This window comes from Quercus suber, unplaced genomic scaffold (assembly GCF_002906115.3).
Source record: "Quercus suber isolate HL8 unplaced genomic scaffold, Cork oak 2.0 scaffold_539, whole genome shotgun sequence".
NCBI lineage: Eukaryota > Viridiplantae > Streptophyta > Magnoliopsida > Fagales > Fagaceae > Quercus > Quercus suber.
This window is the reverse complement of record NW_027069987.1, coordinates 137,144-150,204: the sequence shown is the minus strand read 5'-3', so window position 1 is coordinate 150,204 and position 13,061 is coordinate 137,144. Positions and strand designations below refer to the sequence as shown.

Genomic DNA, 13,061 nt, shown 5'->3' with positions numbered 1-13,061 from the left:
AGTGAAGTAGGGCGTAGAAAAGATATTTGTGATCTGTAGTTGAATCAAGCCAATGCTATTTTGACTAATTGAGGGCCCTTGGCAATCAGGAGATGGTACTTCACGTCAAAGGTTAAGGTGCATACTGCATAGGCATGTGAGCAAAAATGAGTTATTTATTTATTTATTTATTTATTATTATTATTATTATTATTTTATTAAATATATGTATGGACATAATATTGGGACAAACATAGTAGCATGTATCATTAAAGCATGTGAACATAGGAACATGAGGCCATCAAAGTAGACATGTGAGCATGTGATCAACAAAGCAAGTGATCATACAAGCTCATGAACATTTAAGTATCCAATTAAATATATATCTTATCATCCAATCACATTATCATTTCAACACGATCATCAAAGCATGTGAATGCACGAGCATCCAACTACATGAGCACATCAGCCTCTAAGCATATATACATCGTTATCCAAGTGTGGGCATGTGGATACAAAGAAAGGGTTGATGCTAAATGAGAATTAATGACTAAGTTTGGTGTAATGATCAATGAACAACACATAGTACTTGAAGCCATTAACAGAACACATTGGAGCTGGACCCCACAGATCAGAATGAACAAGCTCAAAAGGATTAGATGCATTAAATTGTGAAGTAGGAAAGGGTAAATTGTGCATCTTTCCATACAAACAATGAGTACATGAGTTCTCAACAGCAGAATTTTTATTGAAATGAAATTTGGCATTAGGAAACAAATGATGAAGAACTTGATCAGAAGGATGACCAAGCCTCAAGTGCTAAAGAGTTTTATTGAAAGCAGGACTACTAAACACCCTATTACAAGATTTAGAAGACAAAGAGAGTTGTGCAGCCTTGTGAGGGTAGATTGGATAAACACCATCCTCACTCCTGCCCTGGTAAAGTATTTGCCCCGTGGCTAAAGCCTGAATTGAAATAATGTTTTCATCAAAATAACAGAAACACTTATTGTCATGACAAATTTTATGAACAGAGGCAAGATTGGATGCAATGGAAGGGACTCTAAGAACATTGTTTAAGTGAAGTGTGGACTGAGAAAAAGGAAGAGAAGTATTACCTAAGTGTGTGATAGGAAGGTTTTGTCCATTGCCCACAGTAATATGATCTTGACCATGGTAAGCTTTGGGAAAGTTAAGATGATTCAGACTGGATGTTATGTGATCTGTAGCAGCACTATTAGCGAGCCAAGGTTGATCTTGAGTAACATAGGCATTTGATGCAGTAGCCATAGCTGCAAGCTTGGTGGGAGGGTGCTTTCCCTGGTAAGCATAGTCCATTCTGTGGTAACAATCTAGTGCTGAGTGGCCAACCTTCCAACAAATCTGACAGGTTGGTCTTTCTATCCTAGCTCCATTAGAATTGGGCTGAGGCTGCTGAAACTGATTATATTGATTGAATTGAGAGGAATGGTGAGATGAACCTCTTCCACCGCTGCCACTTTTATGATTATAGTTGCCTCTTCCCCTTCCTTTATTGAAAGATGGATTAAATCCATTGTTGTTAGGTTTTGAGTAGCTGCTGCTGCCATAGCAAAAATAGTGTCTTTTACCTCAAAACCTTCATTGAGAGACTCTTCCTCTGCATTGAGCATAGTGGAGAGCTCATCAAAACTCAAAAGAGTACTCCTAGTTCTTATAGCTGATCTAAAGGCATGATACTCCTTAGGGAGTCCTTTGAGGGTAATGTGGAGCAATTCTTCATCATCCACAATTACTCCCACAGCTAGCAATTTATCCCTAACCACCTTGATTTTCTATAGATATACATCCACAGACTCAGCTCCTTTCTTGAGATTGTGAAGCTCACCTTTAAGGTTCATGACATGTGACCTTGAAATGGAAGAGAATCTGTTCTCCAAGACCTTCCAAACTTCTAAGGCCGATGAGCACCCTACAGTGAGTGCTAGAATGGAAGGAGTCAAGGTTGAGCTCACTAATGTTAATAAAGCCTTTTCCTTTGATTTCCATACCAAATAATCTGGATTCATCATAGTAGTATATGAACCAGAGAGATCTTTGAGAAATTTTTCAGGAATTAGCTGTGGTTCTTCAATCAATTCAAACAGAGAATAGGTTTCGAGCACCATTGTTATCTGATGCTTCCACTATATAGTTTGTATTATCCAACTTTATGGTCATCATGTTGGCCATATTAGAGAGAAGGAGAAGAGATTGATTAAGTATATTCACTGAAGAATTGGAAGTTGATGAAGACGTTGAAGAGGAAGCCATTGTTGAAGTTGTTGTTGCCACTGCTTCACTGACAATTGGCTCTGATACCATGAAGAAATTCAGTATAAAGAAACAAAGAAAACAGAGAGTGAAACAGAGAGAGAGACGAGAGGTTGAAGATGATTCTATTAACCAAGAAAATTATTTACAATCTTTTCAATACATTATCTGAGAGAGGATTCTACTATTTATAGAGTCCTATCATCACTAAAAACTGAATAGCTTATGATCCTGATTATCCGGATCAGTTCCATGAATCCTGGAACTATAACTGCTTCTGTAACTAACATTCCCTCCAACAATAACTTCTATTTGATCACTCAGCCATACAACACCGTTTCTGTGATGAATAAAGTCCTCAGCTTGAGTCCAAGACAGTCCACTGCATAGATTAATAAAACGGTGCGTTTTGTCTTTAAGTCATAAGTGAAACGGTGCGTATGGAGTCTTTACCACTGTGTTGAGATTGTTGAGACTGTTCTTCAACATAAGTGAATTACCTACGAATAAAAGCTCTGGTTTTTGGAGCCCATCAATCCCAGCATCACTCGCACCAATTTCATAAAATGGATAGGGTTCGTCTTCATCGGCTCATACCTTTGTCAATTATGATTTGAACACCAATCTGTATCCACCATCAAAGAAGACAAGAAAATCTTGATTGAATTTTGAAGAAATTTGATTCCATCTGAAAAACAACCTTGATGCCAAGGTATGCCTCCTTTATCAACATCTTTGGCTGCCTTTGTTACTCTCTCTCTCTCCCTCTCTCTAAATTTATAGACTTATTCATAGAATGAGTATTTATAGAGAAATCAGGTTACTGGGCTTTGTAATTTTTATTTATAAGATAATTATTTAATTTCTTTAATTTATTTATTTTAATACAGTTGGCCCAGTTTTTGTTTTGAAGCATATAAATGTGCCCTTCAATAACTCAAGATCTCTGCAGCTGACCATATGGCCCCATTTCTTTCTTGTTTTTTATGTTTTGGTTCTATACCATATCCTTAGATATTCAAATTTTGCTTTTGTTTTTTAAAATGCATTTCTTAATATTGAAATGTTGTGGACTTTAGGATGGCTTTTAATTATACATTTGCTATCTATGTTGAATGTGAGTATTGTCAATTTTCAACTGAAAAAAAGAAAAATGAGAGTTCAAACTCAAGTTATATAGAAGTTAAATGAACCGTAAGTCAAGCATGATGCTAACTGTATTGAATCTACTAACCTTTGTAGGAGGGATGTGTGGCTTTTCTTCTGAGTAATACCCTGTTCTCTTGCCACTCGTCTTCTTCTCATTGGAAACCCCTGGGCTTCAATTTATGGAAAGATTTCAATTTATTTCTTTTTCCAATGCCTTTTTTGAAAACATGCATACTTTGAATTTGAAACTTTCTAATAAATTTGTGTTTCAAATATTTTACGGAATAATGAGTATGTTTGATGAGGGTTTGAAATTGAATTTTAGGTCAAGAACACAAGTTGTTTGATGAAATGCTTCTTCAGAATATTGAACCAGCTTGCTTAGATGTTTCTGACCTATGCAACTCATTGCACCAACTGTTAAAGTTTTTATTGTTAATTTCTAAAAAAATAATTTTGTTTGATTACTTCTACTTTTCTTGTGAGTTTTAAATTTTGATCTTGTTTATTGTTATAGATGTTTCTTTACTTTTATTGATTTACTAAATAATATTACTTAGATTATTCCTTATTTTATTGAAAGGTAAATGACAACTGGACAAGAATGCATTGAACTTGTTGGCAAGAAAAGTGAAAATTGAATTGGCACTAAACTATGGCTTCTGAAGCCTTTTCTTCTGCAGGACCTGCCTTGAGAGTGGGGGCGACGACTTGTTCTTTTAGTATCCTTTCTCAAAGAGGCTAAAGCAGCTAGTTAAGTCATTTTGTAATAAAATCCTAGGAATATAACAGGTACCAAGTAGTTCTCTGATGTTAAAAATAATTTGAAGGGCAGAAGTTTTAAAAGTGCCATAAGCAAACTTGCTAGGTTTGCAGTGGTTTATTATGGTTGGCTTAAAAGAAATGCTTGTGTATTCTGCAGCAATGTGAAGTCCGAGAAAGCATTAAGGCCAATGAGTGTTTTCCTAGACTGCACATTTGGGGAGACTTCCTCAAAACATCCCAGCAAGTACTCAGCAATCTGACAGGTACCCATGGTCTTCATTCTATTCAAGCTTCTTTTATAATGTGTGGAATGATCAGTGGTGCAATGTGTAAATTATGACCTTACTGTAAGCCCTACATACTTTATTTTGTGCTTTTTCATGTGAGATTGAAATGTGCAGAACATGCAAATATTATACGACTTTATTTTCATATTGGCATTTGGCTTTATCAATATCTGCTTTTGTGGCTGTTACCACTGATATTATCTCTCTTGCTTGCTCCTATGTAGTTTTAGTTTGTTTTATGTTAAGGTAATCTCTGACAATTTGTGTAAAAAATATTTTGCTTCTATAATTTATGAATCATGACAATTTTTTTGTAGATAGCATATGCTTAGAAACATGATTCTGAAGCGCAAAGATAAATTAGCCCCTATGTAGGCGAAAGGCGACCTTAAGGCACCAAGGCCTTGTATTGCCCGAGGCGTGAAGCGACAAAAAGGCGCTAACCCTAGAAAAGTGAGGCACCAAATTCTTAACATATTTATTATGCATATAGAACTTAAATCATATGTACCTAGTGTATTATAATATTATAATGAAGTTTTTTTTCAATGTGAAGCATGAAGAAATTAGGTTTATAAATTTATTTCAGAATAAGATTAGTATGGTTTAGGCTCTAGTATTTATTTCTAACAATACGTTTTACAACAAGCTTCTATACAACAATAAGTTTTACAAAACAAATTTGTAAATTAATTTAACTAACAATAAGTTTTATGACATTCCTTTTGAAGTTAATAATCTAAAATAGGTTTCATAACAAACTTCTACAAAAAATAAATAAAAAAATTAAAAAAAAAATTAAAAAAAAAAAACTTGAGGCTCTCACCTTAGCACCTTTTTCATGGCTTAAGGCGGTCGCCTTGCTCGCTAGGCTCTAAAGGCGAGCGTCTCGCCTTAGAGCCTTTAAGGCACCTTAGTAGTACCTCACCTCACCTGGGCGCCTAGGTGAGCGCCTGGCTTGCCTTTGACTACACTATTGTAGGCCTAATTTTAAACTAGGATACTTTGTTTTCCTCTAAACAATTTATATTGCTGCATGAAACCTCAAATGGATTTTGTTAATTCACTGTTCAATCTTGTTATGCTCTATCATTACCATAGGCATTAGTGTCCATTAGTAAGGGACTTAAGCAGAATTTGGGAATTCTTACTAACATTGTTGTATATCAGTAATAGTAATCAATAAGGACATCCAATTATGAAAGAAAAATAGTTTTTTCTATTCACGTTAATTTTAAAATGGATGACCTTCTACATCTCCTTGTTATAATCTTGACGATTGTTAGCCTGAAAAAAATTCATGTTTATGTTTTCTTATTATATTTTAGCTGTTTCTGTCTCTCTCTCTTCATGTTGGAGTGTGTGATTGGTGAGTCTCTGCTTTGTGACTCTCTGCTTCACACACACACACACGCACGAACACTCTGTGGTTCTTGTCTATGATAGCTTGCTCTACACATTTTTCATACACAAAGCCTCAAACACCGAGCACACAAACATAAACCCAGCACTTACTCTCTTTTTGCACACAAACACACTTGACCACGCGGCACCGCGTGTGAGCCCATGCGCCACCATTGCCTCAGTGTTTGGCTGACCCGAGACTTCCATAGCCTCTACACTCTTGTTTTGCTAAGTCACGCGCCGTCTAGTGCCATCATAGGTGGTAGATCAGAAGTGGGTTTTGAGGTTGAGAGTTAGAGAGTAGAAATTAGAGATAGGTGTTGTTTTGGCTCGGAATTAAAGGGAATGAGATGTGGAACCACCTTCTGTGGTGGTGATGAGGATCAGAGGTAGTGGAAGCTCGGCCTGAGGGTTTCAGTGATTAGGGAGAGCAGAGATCGAAGATAGAGAGGGCTCGGGTTTGGTGAGAGCTTGGTAAGGTTTTGGTGAGGAGGAGCTCGCTGCCGTGTTGGTGGCGTTGATGCTCAATGATGAGCTTGAGGGTTCGGTCTCTTGGACCAGGTTTAAGGCTTCAGCCCTTTTATTCTAATTGGGTTGATAGCTCTTTCACTAAAGTTAAACCCCAATTTGTTTTAAGGCTTAGCATTCGACCCAGGCCTCCACACTTTAATTTTGAACCCACAGGCACATCAAACTTTCAGCCCACTTTGGTTTTAAACCTATATCTTGTTTTAAACATATTCAGCCCACCTTTTAAATAAAAGGCTCCATGCATGTTTTCTTTTCTTTAATAAAATGCCATCTTTTCTTTATTTGCTATTATGTATTTTTGTTACATTCTTTTTAATCCTTTTCCCATATTTACATATTCACATATTTTCGCTATGTTTGCATTTTAATTCATTTCATCTTGTTTGCATCTAATTTGTTTTTTCCCATATTTGCATATTAATTCATAAATTCTCAAAATCACGTTTTAATGCCAAAAATCCCCAAAAATCATTGAATTAGTCGTCCTGCAGCTTCAAGTTTGTTCATTGCCTTCTTGAGTGGATGATCACTCATGACATTGATGACATGACCTTGGAAGTAGTGTCTTAACTTCCTAGAAGCTGTTATTAGAGCGAAGACTAACTTCTCTATCAATGGGTACCTTCCTTCTGCTCCTCTCAGTGCCCGGCTAGTATAATTGCACTTTTTCTTCTTCCCTGATCAACGCTGAACTTACGGTATGTGGGGACACTGCTAAGTATAGATATAATTCTTCTCCTAGCACGGACGAACTTAGCAATGGAGCCGTGGTAAGATAGTGCTTTAGGTCCTAGAAGGCCCTTTAACACTCGTCCGTCCATTCAAATGCCTTCCTGAGAATTTTAAAAAAGGGTAAACACTTATTAGTGGCTTTTGAGACAAACCTGTTCAGAGCTGCAACTCGTTCAGTTAGGGATTGGACTTCCTTGATGTTCTTCGGTGGTTCCATGTTCAATATGGCTTGGATCTTGTCTGGATTTGCCTCAATTCCTCTCTCTGAAACCATGAATCCTAGAAACTTTTCTGACAATACTCCGAATGCACATTTACTTGGGTTCAGCTTCATCTTGTACCGCCTAAGTGTTTCAAAGGTTTCCTGAAGATCGTCCAAGTGGCTTCCTTCGTCTAAGCTCTTCACAAGCATGTCGTCCATAAATGTTAAACAATGTTAGTTTTGAGAATCTAGTTTCATATTTGATGGTAGATGCTAAGATTTTGTTTGTGGTAATATGTAGGTTTTTGGTCCCTCAGCTCAACAAAGAGATCTTTACGATCAAGCAATGATTCCAATAGTACATAAAGTTTTAGAACGCTTCAATTGTACCAAGAGGAGCAAGCTAGGGACCAAGAGGCACGAGCTAAGCAAGAGGCATGAGGACATCTTCCGTTAGTTCTAATTATATTATTTTATACTTTTTGTATTGTTATAAAACATCTTGAGTTATTGTATGTATTACAAACAATTATTGTATACTTGTATGGAAAGAGTTTGAATTGGATACTTGTTTTATTTTTTATTTGTGGAATGTATGGATCTTTTTTTATAAATGTGTTGTTGAAATAAATGTGTTATTCAAATGTAAGGTTTTAATAATGTAATGACAAGTTACAGGTTAATATCAAAGCCATGAAAAAAATAAAAACAGAAAATAAGTTTTAGTGACGAATTTTTTCGTCACAAATATAGCAACAAAAAATTGTTTTAGTGACGAAAATTTCGTTACTAAATATAACAAAATTTTGTAAGAAATGGTTTTAGTGACGAAAATTTTTGTCACTATATGTGCATGGATTTTCTTAAAAATAGTTTTAGTGACGAATTTTTTCGTCACTATATGTACCCGAACATAGTTTTAGTGACGAAATTATTCGTCACTAAATATGATTTAGTAAACTAAAGTGTTTTTAGTGACGAAATATTTTCGTCACTGAATAGTGTTTTTAGTGAGGAAAATATTTAGTGACGTCACTAAATATTTTTTTAAAAAAAAAATCAAATCGGACTTTTAGAGACGAAATTTTTCGTCACCAGGACTTTTAGTGACGGGGCTACAGTGACGAAATGAGTTTCGTCACTAAAAGTCCAATTTCGTCACTAAAGGTCCTTAGTGACGAAAAACTAGACTTTTAGTGACGAATTTTTTCGTCACTGAAAATACATTTTGTTGTAGTGATAAAAGATGTCTTTTCCTGGTCTGCCTCGTCCATCTTTATCTGATTATATTCTAAGAAGGCATCCATGAAGCTCAACAATTAATGGCCAGCCATAGAATCAACCAGTTGATCAATATGTGGCAAAGGATAACTATCCTTAGGGCAAGCCTTGTTCAAGTCAGTGAAGTCAACGCACATCCTCCACTTGTCATTTGCCTTCTTCACCATCACTACATTTGCCAACCAATCCGGGCAATAGACTTCCCGAATGAACTGTGTTGTGGTTAGTTTTTGAACCTCTTCCTTGATTGCCTTCTCTAGTTTAGGGGCGAACACCCTCTTCTTTTGACAAATAGGCTTAGAAGAGGGGGACACGTTCAGTTGATGAGTGATTACACTTGGATCAATGCCAGGCATGTCGTCATGACTCCATGCAAACACATCGGCATTCTTCTTTAGAAACTAGACGAGGTCTTTTTTCGCCTTCACCTTCATACTTGTTCCAATTCTAGTGAATTTCTCAGGACCATTTTCTTGTAATAAAACATCTTCCGATACTTCAGTCGGTTCTGCAACAATTCTTCTTTCTTTTATACTCATAGTCTACATCTGCTCGTCCATAACCAACATGGCTAGATAACACTCTCTGGCTGCCAACTGATCTCCTTGTGCTTGTCCAATCCCACACTCTGTAGGGAATTTGACTGGTAGATGGTAGGTAGATGTTACCGCCTTCCAACTGTTCAAGGTTGGTCTTCCAATGATGGCATTGTATGAAGATAAACAATCCACCACAAGAAAATTCACTTCCTTAGTTATCTGCTGCGGGTATGACCCTACCACTACAGGCAAGGTAATGGTACCTACGGGCTGCATTTTCATTCCTCCAAATCCTATCAGTGGCGAGCATGCTGGACGAAGCTGATCTCGTCCAAGCCTCATCTGCTGGAAGGCAGGATAATACAGTATATTCGCTGAGCTTCCATTATCCACCAACACCCTCCTGGTTCTATAATCTGCTATGAGTAGGGTAATGACAATTGCATCGTCATGTGGATGATGAATTCTTTCAGCTTCTTCATCTGTGAAAGAAATGGTTGGCTCGTCCGTCCCCCTCGTCCTTGGGGATTGTCCAGAGAGTTGGACATTTTACACCACTTTGAGATACGTCTTCTTTGATCTAGAAGATGTCCCTCCAATGATAACCCTTATTTCTCCAAGTGGGGGCCGTGATGACTCTTCTATCTTTGCTTTCAATTTTTCATCTTTATGATCCCTTCCAACAAAATGCCTCAACTTTCCTTGTCTAATGAGATTCTCAATTTGCTGCTTGAAGTCATAATAATCGTCCGTGTCATGCCCATGATCTCTATGGAAGTGACAATATTTATTCTTATTGCGCTTGTTAGGATCTCCTTTCATCTTCTCTGGCTACTTCAAGGAAGGATCATCCTTGATTTGCATGAGCACTTGATCGAGTGGGGCATTCAAAGGTGTGTAATTTTGATTCCTTGCTGATGGGCCTGCCTTCCTGTTATCCCTATCTCGATCCTTCTTATCTTCCGTTCGTCCATTCTTTGGACAAGGCCCTTGTTCGGAATGACGCGTGGGGTTGACTTCTATTCTCTCAGCCATCTTCCTCTTCTTAGCTATGATTGCGTCTTCTGCGTTCATAAAGTTTTGGGTTGAGTGGACAAGTTCAGCCATGGATTGGGGCTCTTTCTCATACAGCTTGTGAATGAATAAGTCCGAGTTAACCCTATTGTAGAAAGCTGCCAATAGTAGCTTGTCGTCCACCTCGTGTACTATCAGGGCTTCCATGTTGAAGTGTGTGATGAAGGAGCTCAGGCTTTCATTCTCTCTTTGCTCTATGGTTAACAAGTTGGACGAGGAATGCTTGTGCCTCTGTCCTCCAATGAAATTATTGACAAATAATTTGCTTAACTCCTCGAAAGAACTTACAGAATTCGGGGGTATTTTGCTGAACCACACTCATGCTGGTCCCTTAAGGGTGGTAGGGAAGGTTCTGCACATAATCTCGTCTGGAACCCCTTGGAGATGCATGGTGGTTTTGAAAGTAGCGATATGATCAAAAGGATCGCACGCTCCATCATATGAATCCAAGGAAGGCATTTTGAACTTTAGCAGCAAGGGATGCCCATTGATGGAAGCCGTGAAAGGGAAATTTGTTCGGTGAACCAAATTCTCTACGGGATTTGCCCTTCTCATGTTCTCCTTCATCTCGTCCATAACCTTCCTCATCTGATCCATTTCCTTCTCCAAATGTGGCACCCTTCGCGAAGTGGTGCCTCTTGATTGAGTGTCGGGCTCAGCATGTCCCCCTCCATCTTCTTGACTTTGGGATTGCCTCTCAGCACATCCTTCACGACGCTGCCTCTCTATCTCCCTAGTCAACTCTTGATTCTGGTGAGTTAACTCCGCCATAACAGTCGCCATGGATTGCATGTGTTGGATGGAAGGCGATTGCATGACAGGCGCTGATTGATGATTTCGGTGGGGGTGGCTGGAAGCATCCCTACTCTCTTGGTGGCTTGGGCTAGTGGCCCTTGATCTAGTCCGAACCATACAGCCTTTTGTTGGAGGAAGAAACTGCCAAACCTAAAGTTTTTCTTTCCCACAGACGGCGCCAACTGATGAAGAACAAATTCAGTAGGCTGGACAACTCGAATTTGATGGGCTGAAAGTGGTAGCGAAGGCCTGAAAGATAAACAAAATATCAAAGGAGACCGCGGTGGACCAGCCTCAGACCCTCCGATGACTAAGTTAGTATCTTCTCTCGAAGGGAGTTCTAACTGTATTGGGAGTAAAAATCTCAGAATTTCATACATTTGCTTGGTTCAAACCAGTCCTTATATAGGGAACTTTGAGGTGGTTATTGGTTCAATAACTTCCCCCAGATTTGTGGAATCCGGATATAACTTCCTCAACGGCTATAAAAATTATAACCGCTGTTGGAAGTTACATACTTGGGAGGAATTGGTGGCAATGAACACGGGTTGATTAACTGCTCCAGAATTTGCTAAGTGTTGTGTGGTCGTCCATGTGTAATGCTCATGGACGACTCTTTACCAGACTGTTGTGTGGTCGTCCATGAGCTTTGCACATGGACAACTCTTCCGACCTGATTCCCTGAGGTTTATTCAATTGATCAATACTCAAGGACGACTTTTCTGGACGAATCAGAGATGGTTTGGCTATTTGGCTAACTGGTGATCATGGACGACTTTTCTAGACGAACTATAGATGTAATTTTTTGCTATCCCATCACTACTACTCCAATCTTTTTTTTTCCTTGGGAATTTGAATGGTATTGTTTTTAACATACAATCAGTTCTTGGTCTGTTTCTTGACATATATACATAAATGAAGTGTTTAAGCTTGTGTTATTGAAGTTTTTGTTGTGTTACGAATGCTTGGATTTTGTATGGGTAATACAGTCACGGCCCTTGTAGTCATGTGCTAATCGTTTTCCATAAAAAACATTTTATCAAGTAGCCTGTGCTGGTTCTGTCTGTTTAATTAAGTAATAGCAATAGAAACATTTCCAAAAGAGAGTATATATTTCCACAGTGCATAATATGATTATTCATTGATGAAAGCACTAGCAGATCATCCTCTGTTGAAGATGAAGATGATGTTCCTACAGTAAAGCCCAAAACGCTGTCGTCCAAGCAATTGGTGAAACGCGTGTCTAAGATTAAGAAGAACGTGCCCTTAATGTCCAAAAACCGAAATCAGGCTTGAATTGATTGAATTGCTGTGAAAATGAGAAAGTTTCTAGTTAAGGGTTCCCTCTAAAATGAGCTTCGTTATTTAAATTGACAATTGATTTCCTTCAAAATGCATATCTGACATGTTACTGAAGTTTGCAGGATTGCTCCGGTGAGTTGCATTTGGAATAGAAATTAATCTTGGCACGCGCTCATAATTACCATTTGATGTAGGATTTTAGCTAGATTTATCAAGAAATGCACAGAGAGTCACCACACACACACACACACTCTTTTCTAATCCGTGCCAAACACTTCATTTTCATACACAATATCCTCAGAAACACTGACCACACAAACGCAATAACCCAACACTTACCTCTGTTTTTACACACACACACACACACACACACACACACCGCGTGGGACCCCACACGCCACCATTGCCTCAGTGGTTGGCTGACCCGAGACTACCTTAGCCTCTAAACTCTTGTTTTGCTAAGTCACGCGCCGTCTAGTGCCATCATAGGTGGTAGATCAGAAGTGGGTTTTGAGGTTGAGAGTAAGAGAGTAGGAATTAGAGATGGGTGTTGTTTTGGCTCGGATTTAAAGGGATCGAGATGTGGAACCACCGTCTGTGGTGGTGATGATGATCAGAGATAGTAGAAGCTTGGGCTTCAGCCATGGGAGCTTCAGAGGTTAAAGACAGAGCTCGGGTTTAGAGTGAGAGAGAGGACATGGTGAGATTTATTGTGGTGGCATTCAGATG

General features: G+C 38.4%; 1 long non-coding RNA gene across 3 annotated transcripts; it reads left to right on the top strand.

Annotated features, from left to right (window-relative positions):
- The first annotated feature begins 2,786 nt into the window (after window positions 1-2,786).
- LOC136063535 (uncharacterized) lies at window positions 2,787-12,291 on the top strand. Of its 3 annotated transcripts, XR_010625155.1 has the most exons (4): window positions 2,792-2,983; window positions 4,004-4,212; window positions 4,343-4,448; window positions 12,191-12,291. It is a non-coding gene; the product is annotated as an uncharacterized LOC136063535 (long non-coding RNA). The 3 variants fall into 3 exon arrangements; XR_010625153.1 differs by having other exon boundaries at window positions 2,787-2,983; window positions 4,004-4,448; XR_010625154.1 differs by lacking the exon at window positions 12,191-12,291 and adding an exon at window positions 4,790-4,907 and having other exon boundaries at window positions 2,787-2,983; window positions 4,004-4,448.
- Window positions 12,292-13,061: the final 770 nt, after the last annotated feature.